The sequence below is a fragment of the Macaca fascicularis genome, chromosome 10 (assembly GCF_037993035.2).
Source record: "Macaca fascicularis isolate 582-1 chromosome 10, T2T-MFA8v1.1".
In the NCBI taxonomy this organism is placed as follows: domain Eukaryota; kingdom Metazoa; phylum Chordata; class Mammalia; order Primates; family Cercopithecidae; genus Macaca; species Macaca fascicularis.
The window spans coordinates 52,643,936-52,651,360 of NC_088384.1; the positions used below are offsets into that span (position 1 = coordinate 52,643,936).

The window sequence follows — 7,425 nt, forward strand, 5'->3', positions numbered from 1 at the left end:
TTGTAATAGCAATAGTATTTGTAGTAAATCATTACTAAATTTTAACTTATACTTTCTTTGCTTTCGGTAGTGTTCTATGAGTATAATTTTTTTTTTTTTTTTTTTTGAGACGGAGTCTCGCTGTGTCTCCCAGGCTGGAGTGCAGTGGCGTGATCTCGGCTCACTGCAAGCTCCGCCTCCCGGGTTCACGCCATTCTCCCACCTCAGCCTCCCAAGTAGCTGAGACTACAGGCGCCCGCCACCACGCCCGGCTAGTTTTTTATATTTTTAGTAGAGACGGGGTTTCACCATGTTAGCCAAGATAGTCTCGATCTCCTGACCTCGTGATCCACCCGCCTTGGCCTCTCAAAGTGCTGGGATTACAGGCTTGAGCCACCGCGCCCGGCCGAGTATAATTTTATAAATACGTGTATTTGTGAGGCATCGATTCTCACAATTACTCTATGTGCTGGGTACTTATGGCATCCCCATTTTCCTTACATAGGAAACAGACTTAAAGAGGTTAAGTCCTTGGCCAGATTACTCCCAGCACTTTGGGAGGCCAAGGCAGGGGGATGGCTCGAGCTCAGGAGATTGGGACCAGCCTGGACAACACTATGAAACCCCATCTCTACTAAAAATGTACAAAAATAGCTTATTAAAGTTTTTTGTATCATTGTGGTTACAAAACACTGGTCAAATACACAGGGCATGGTTTGGGCAGGGCCGGGGACAAGGTCAGGCCAGGAAGGGGCCAGGGCCAAGGCAGGGCCAGAGCTAGACTTGGAGGTGTCCTGGCCCTGATTTGCCCTGCCCCAACGTTGGCCCAGCCCTGCTCTGGCACTTCCTGCCATGCCCTGTCCCTGGCCTGATCATTGGCCCTGGCCCTGTCCTGCTTCTGGCCCTGTCCTGGAGTTGACCAGGCGTTGCCATGGCCCAGTCCTGCCATCGCCTTGCCCCCTGTCCTGGTGCTGCCGTGGCCCTGCCTTGGCCCTAGCTCTGCCTCAACCCTCGACCTGCCCTGACCCTGCTCAGCCCTGGAACTACCCTGACTCTGCCTTGGTGCTGGTCCTCTCCTCTCTATGGCCTGGCTCTGGCCCTGCCTTATACATGCTCTGACCTGCATGTCCCAACCTGGGTCCAGCCTTGGTCCTACCGTGTTCCTGGCCTGGCTGTACCCTTGTTCTGACCCTGACCCTGCCCTGGCCCTCTTCTGGCCCTTCCTTGGTCCTGCTCTGCCCTTCCATGTCCTGGCCTTGCCCTCACCCTGCACTGGCCCTGCACTGGTGCTGCTCAGCCCTGACACTGCCTTGACCCTGACCCTGCCTTCTCCCCAGCCTTGTCCTTGCCCTGCCCTGGCCTGACCCTGGGCCTGCCATGTTCATGACATGGCCCTGGACCTGCCTTGCCATTCTCTGTCCTGGTCCTGTATTGTCCCCACCATGCTCTGGTCCAGCCCTTGCCCTGGCCCTGTTGCCAGTCCTGCTACTACTATAGCCCTGCCCTGTTTTTGGCCATGCCCTGTGTTACCATAGCCCTGCCCTGCATTGGCCCTGGCCCTACCCCGGCCTTCTCTTATCCTGGCCTGGCCCTACCCTGGCCTTTTCCACCCTGGCCTTTTCCACCATGGCCTTTTCCACCCTGGCCTTTTCCACCCTGGCTTTTTCTACCCTGGCTTTTTCTACCCTGGCCTTACCGTTCCCTGGCCTTGTCCTGCCCTGGCCCTGTGCTATCTTAGTCCTGCCCTGGCCCTACCCTCACCCTACCCTGGCCCTGCCCTACCCTGGCCTTGCCCTGCCATGACCTTGCCTTTGGCATGCCCTGGCTCTGGTTCTGCCCTGGCCCTGCCCTTGCCCTGGACCTTCCCTGGCCATGGTTTTTCCCTGGTCCTTCTCTGGCCTTGCCCTGGCCCTGGCCCCTTTTTGGTCCTGCTGTGTTTCTGGCCTGCCCTGTCCATGTCCCAGACCTGGCTCTGGTCCTGGACTTACCTGTCCCTGCCCTGCCATACCCTGACCCATTCCTTGCTCTACACTGAACCTGGCCTGCCTTGGCCATGTGCTACCCTTGCCCTTCCCTGACCCTCTGCTGGCCCTGGCCCTGCCGTGGGCCTGGCCCTGACATGTCCCTGCCCCGGCCCTGGTTCTGCTGTGCTTTGGGCCCTGGCCTTGGTCCTGACTTGTCGCTGGCTGTGACCCTGCCCCTGGTTTTTCTTTGGCCGTGACCCTGTCCCCGTTCTGTCCTAGTCCTGGCCCTGTCCCAGTTCTGGTCCTGCCCTGGCCCAGCCCTGACTGGTCACTGCACTACCTTGGCCCTGCCCTGCCCAACGCTGCCCATGCCGGGGCCCTGCCTTAGCCATGCCCATGGCCCTGCCCCTGGTCCTGCCATTGTCCTTACCCTGCCACTGGTCCTGCCATATCCCTGACCCTGACTTGGCCCTGGTCCTCATCTTGCTCTGGTCCTGCCCTGCTTCTGGCCCTGCCCTGGCACTACCTTGGCCCTGGCCCTGCCAAGGCTCCCACTTTCCCTGGCCTTTCCTTGACCTTGTGCTACCCTGGCCCTGCCATGCCATGGCCCTGCCTCTGCCTTGGCCCTGCCCTGGGCATGGCCTTGGCATTTGGCCTGGCCCTGCCCTGCCCCTGCCCTGGACCTGCCCTACCACTACCTGGCCTGTCCCAGCCCTGCCCTGGCCCCCTCCTGGCCCTGTCTTGGCCCTGTGCTACCCTGTCCCTGCCCTGTCCTGGCCCTGCCCTTGCACTGGCCTTTCCCTGGCCCAGGCCCTGGATTAACAAAGCTGTACAATCATCAATCACCACTGATTCTGTGCAGAACATTTTCATCTTCCCAAAAAGAAACCTGTTAGTAGTCACTCCCCGTCCCTCTCTCGCAGCCCTTGGCAACCACTATTGTAATTTTTTGTCTCTGTGGATTTACTTACTCTCAACTAGACATTTCGTATAAATGGAAACATTCACATGCCTTTTTGTCTGGCATGTACCAAGATTTTTGAAGTATACTTTTTAATTTTTGTCTGATGTTTTCTAGATTTTAAAGTTTAGATTTTTTAATCTTTCTGGATTTAGTTTTTTTTTGTTTTTGGGGTGTTTTTTTTTTTTTTTTTTTTTTTGGAGACAGAGTTCTTGCTGTTCAGGCTAGAGTGCAATGGCGTGATCTTGGCTCAATGCAACATCTGCCTTCGAGGTTCAAGCAGTTCTCCTGCCTCGGTCTCCCTGATTTAACCTGGCTCTGCCTTGGCCTGTCCCCGCCCTGGCCCTATCATGGCCCTGCCCCTCCACTGGCTCTGCCCTAGTCCTGTGCTGACCCTTACCCAGACCTTGGCCCTGCCCCAGCCTTGTCCTAGACCTGGCCATGGCCCTGCCCCTGCCCTGGACTGGCGCTGGCACTGGCATGGACCCTGGCCCTTGCCCTGGCCCTTTGCTAGTTAAGGCCATACCCTGGCCCAGCCCTGGTCCTGATGCTGTCTTGGCCCTAATTTGCCCTGGCCCTACCCTGACCCTGCTATTCTGGCCCTGGCCCTAGCCCTGTCCCTGTCCTGGCCCTAGCCCCATTGCTGGTCCTGCCATGGCCCTTGTCTTGACATTGCCCTTTCCTGGTCCTGGCCCTGGCACTGCCCCAGCTCTGGCCCTGGTCTGAACCCTGGCCCTGCAGTGGACCTGCATGTAATCCCTAATAGCTGGGATTGCTGGCATGTGCCACCGTGCCCGGCTAATTTTGTATTTATAGTAGAGATGGGGTTTCTCCATGTTGGTAAAGCTGGTCTTGAACTCCCACCCTCAGGTGATCCGCCTGCTTGGCCTCCCAAAGTGCTGGGATTACAAGTGTGAGCCACCATGCCTGGCTAAAAAATGTGTTTAAAAAAATGTATTACAAAAAAGAAAAAACAATGTAGCTAGATGTAGTGGCAGGCACCTATGATCCCAGCTACTCAGGAGGCTGAGGCAGGGAGAATTGCTTGAACCCGGGAGGTGGAGGTTGCAGTGAGCTGAGATCATGCCACTGCACTCTAGACTGGGCAACAAAGCGAGACTCCATCTAAAAAAAAAAAAAAAAAAAAAAAAAAAAAAGAAGCTTATCATAGGGTTAAACTTTGGAAAGGATTTTCCATAAGAATCTTAACATAAAGATTCTTGAATGACATAATGTACAAGGTATTTGATAGCTATGTGACCCAAAGCACAAAGATGTTTTACTAGTCTTGTTGGTGTCTCAGATTGGCTCTCGGTAAGAAATCGGGACATACTGTGAAATTTTAATTCTGCATAGACAGTTCAACTTAACAGGTTAGAGTGATACAGTCCAAATAGATGACTTTCTTCTGGTCTGGCTTAACATAAACCTTGAAAAATCTGATAGAGTAAATATTTAATATATCCTCAGTTCTTAACCATACTTCTTCTCCTTTTAGACAGCATCACAGGCAGGACACCCTTCCAATGGTACACACAATATTATGTACAGTTCTCACACAAGAAAGCACATAATCTCAGTGAGAATGATGTTCTCACAAGGTCAGTGATACTCAGTGTGCACAGTTGTCCGAGTGTAGTATGAAACCAAATCATTGGCAAGAACCCCAGTCTGATTATTAATAATAAGAATCTACTTGTGACACAGCTTTTCTTTGTTGAAACAAAATATTGTTTTGACATCATGGTTGAAACATTGGTCTTAGGCCAACACTCTCTTTTATCTGTTGTTGTTGCCAAGCCTTTGAGCGGTATTTTATGTAGGGCAAAAGGTCCCTTCCTGTCTCTTTGGTCAAAGCAAAGGAGGAGTACAGATGACTGAGAGAGTGATCACGCTGCTGTGCCCACCTATGAGATAGCCCTTGTTCCTGGGTTGCGAGATATTTTATGGTCAGGGTGCAGTAGAAAGAGCACACAGGTAGCAGTAAAGAGAGGTTACCCTGACTGCAGCTCTGCCTCTAACTTCCTGAGTAACCTCAGGCTAGTCGCACAGTGACTGCTCCCCACGTTCCTTTTTGTAAGCTCCAAGGATCAAATCAGACAGTAGCCTTTAAGTTTCTTCTGAACTCTGATACTCAACAATGCCAATGATGTTGGCAGCATGAGCTACATAGATTATGGACCCAGTGAAAAATGAAAATACATGGCTCCTTGTTCAAAAATTAAGAATTTCAAGATGCAACAGCAGAGCATTGTAAACCAAGTGCACAACCCCTCTGAGACCAGGGCTCTCTGCAACTGCCCAGTCATAACCCTTGAAGACAGCCTGGTGTCAGCTTCCCATTACAAAGCTGATTTGTCACTCAGGGCTCAGAAGTTGGATCTTTCAGGCTGAAAGTGGGAGGAGAGCACATGCTATGCTAGTGACAGCCAGAGATAATACAAAGAGGACTTAACAAGGGCCCAGGCACAACACACATTGTTACACAGAAGAAAAGAGGGTCACCTAGGGACTCAACACAAAAATGACCCTCTGTCCACATCTCCTCTCCAGGTTTCAGTCATGGTAAGGACTGTCCCAGATTTCAGAGCCTTCAAAGAAGATCTTAACTCTGAAATCTGGGCAAAGTCTGGGGATAGCAGTTTGTGTGCCACCTCACTCTCCTGTCCCTTTCTCTCTGAATTAACATCTTTTATTAGGAAGCCCAGTAGAATACAGTCAAAAAGCATATAGGTGACTGCCATTCCCCTCTTGCTGAAATCGTAGGCACTTAGGATCAGCGTGATGGTGATCAGTGGTGGCTCAGGCCTTGAACATGTGAGAATAGACTGTGTTGTCAAGGCACTGATGCAACACACTTCTGCCTGACTTGGTGCATTTTCTCAGGTCTCAGCACTCACAGTGGATGCTCATAATCCTACACACAATCCCCAGATGTCAGTGAGGATCACTGGCCAGCCATGCCTCAGTGCATGGGGGGTAGTAGGGATATCCACTAAGGCCCTACCTTCCACCACCCAAATGCTTCCGATCAGAGGGGTGAGCTTGGGTAATTTTGGGATGCGTGACAGGATGGTGTCAGCAGACTGGCCAAATCCACATTCAGTATTTCCCATCATGAGATCTTTGGTGTCAGGTGACATTAAAGACTGAGAGTGGTGAAAAAACACCTCTGGTGAATCACTTTCCAATAGGCTGAGAATGCAGCTTTCAAATCACTTCCATTACTTGGCTTAAAGAAAATGGAAAGCTAAGTGAAAGACAGAACACAGGGCTGATGGTCAGAGGACCTAAGATCCCGCTCTCAATTCCCACTTACAGACTGAATGACCAAAGGGAAGTCATTTGCCCTCGTGTATGTCTGCTTTCCCATTGAAAAATGGCAATAAACTACTTGCTTCGTTGTGACCCTGTGACCAGAAAATGAGGCATTCTATAAAATACACATTTAAATATAAAATCACTGCCAGGTGTGGTGGCTCACACCAGTAATCCCAGCACTTTGGGAGGCCAAAGCGGGTGGATCACCTGAGGTCAAGAATTTGAGACGAGCCTGGCCAACATGATGAAACCCCATCTCTACTAAAAACACAAAAAATTAGCTGGGCATGGTGGTGAGTACCTGTAATCCCAGGTACTCAGGAGGCTGAAGCAGGAGAATCGCTTGAACCTGGGAGGTGGAGGTTGCAGTGAGCTGAGATCCTGCTGCTCTACTCCAGCCTGGGTGACAGAGAGAGACTCCGTCTCAAAATAAATAAATAAAAATAAAATCACTCTGCAACTAGTGGGTACAAGGGTACAACCTGAGTTTCTTTTTTTTTGTATGTGTATGTCTGTTGCCCAGGCCATCGCCCAGGCTGGTGTAATCTCGGCTATCGGAGTAGATAGGATTATAGGAGTCCATCGCCATACCCGGCTAATTTTTGTATTTTCAGTAGAGACAGGGTTTCACCATGTTGGCCAGGCTGATCTTGAACTCCTGACCTCAAGTTATCCACCCACCTCAGCCTCATGGGTTTAGAGGTGTGAGCCACCATATGTCCCCATCATATTCTATTATTGGGCAAAACAAAATGTAAACCACGTACTCAAAACAGCAAATATTGTGGGTGACAGCGACACTGGTATTCAGAAAGATGAAGAAGTGTAATTAAGAAACCAGACAAAGAAGTAAACATGCCATGTAACTTTCAAAAGACCAGCCACATTGTGTTTATTTTAATATTGTTTAATGGTAACACCTAATAAAGAGAGCGTCATGATGGTATGAACTAAATTTTCAGTCATAATGAGTGCTACAAAACTTAACCTCCCAAGTTTAAATAGGCTACAATGTCTTGGGAAAAATGCAAGAAGAATTACTGATAAAGGTGACGGTTTTTCACACCTGAAAATAATGTTTTTCTTCCAGCCTATCTTGATCAACAACCAGCAGCAACATATTGCAGTGGCATGTGCTTGTCACTACATGCCTAACTTACTATAGACTGAGGATCATGGAGATTTTGAACATAACTTCCC

General features: G+C 50.3%; 1 pseudogene; it reads left to right on the forward strand.

Annotated features, from left to right (window-relative positions):
• Positions 1 to 910: 910 nt before the first annotated feature.
• Positions 911 to 2,014, forward strand: LOC141407766 (uncharacterized; annotated as a pseudogene).
• The last annotated feature ends 5,411 nt before the right edge of the window (positions 2,015 to 7,425 follow it).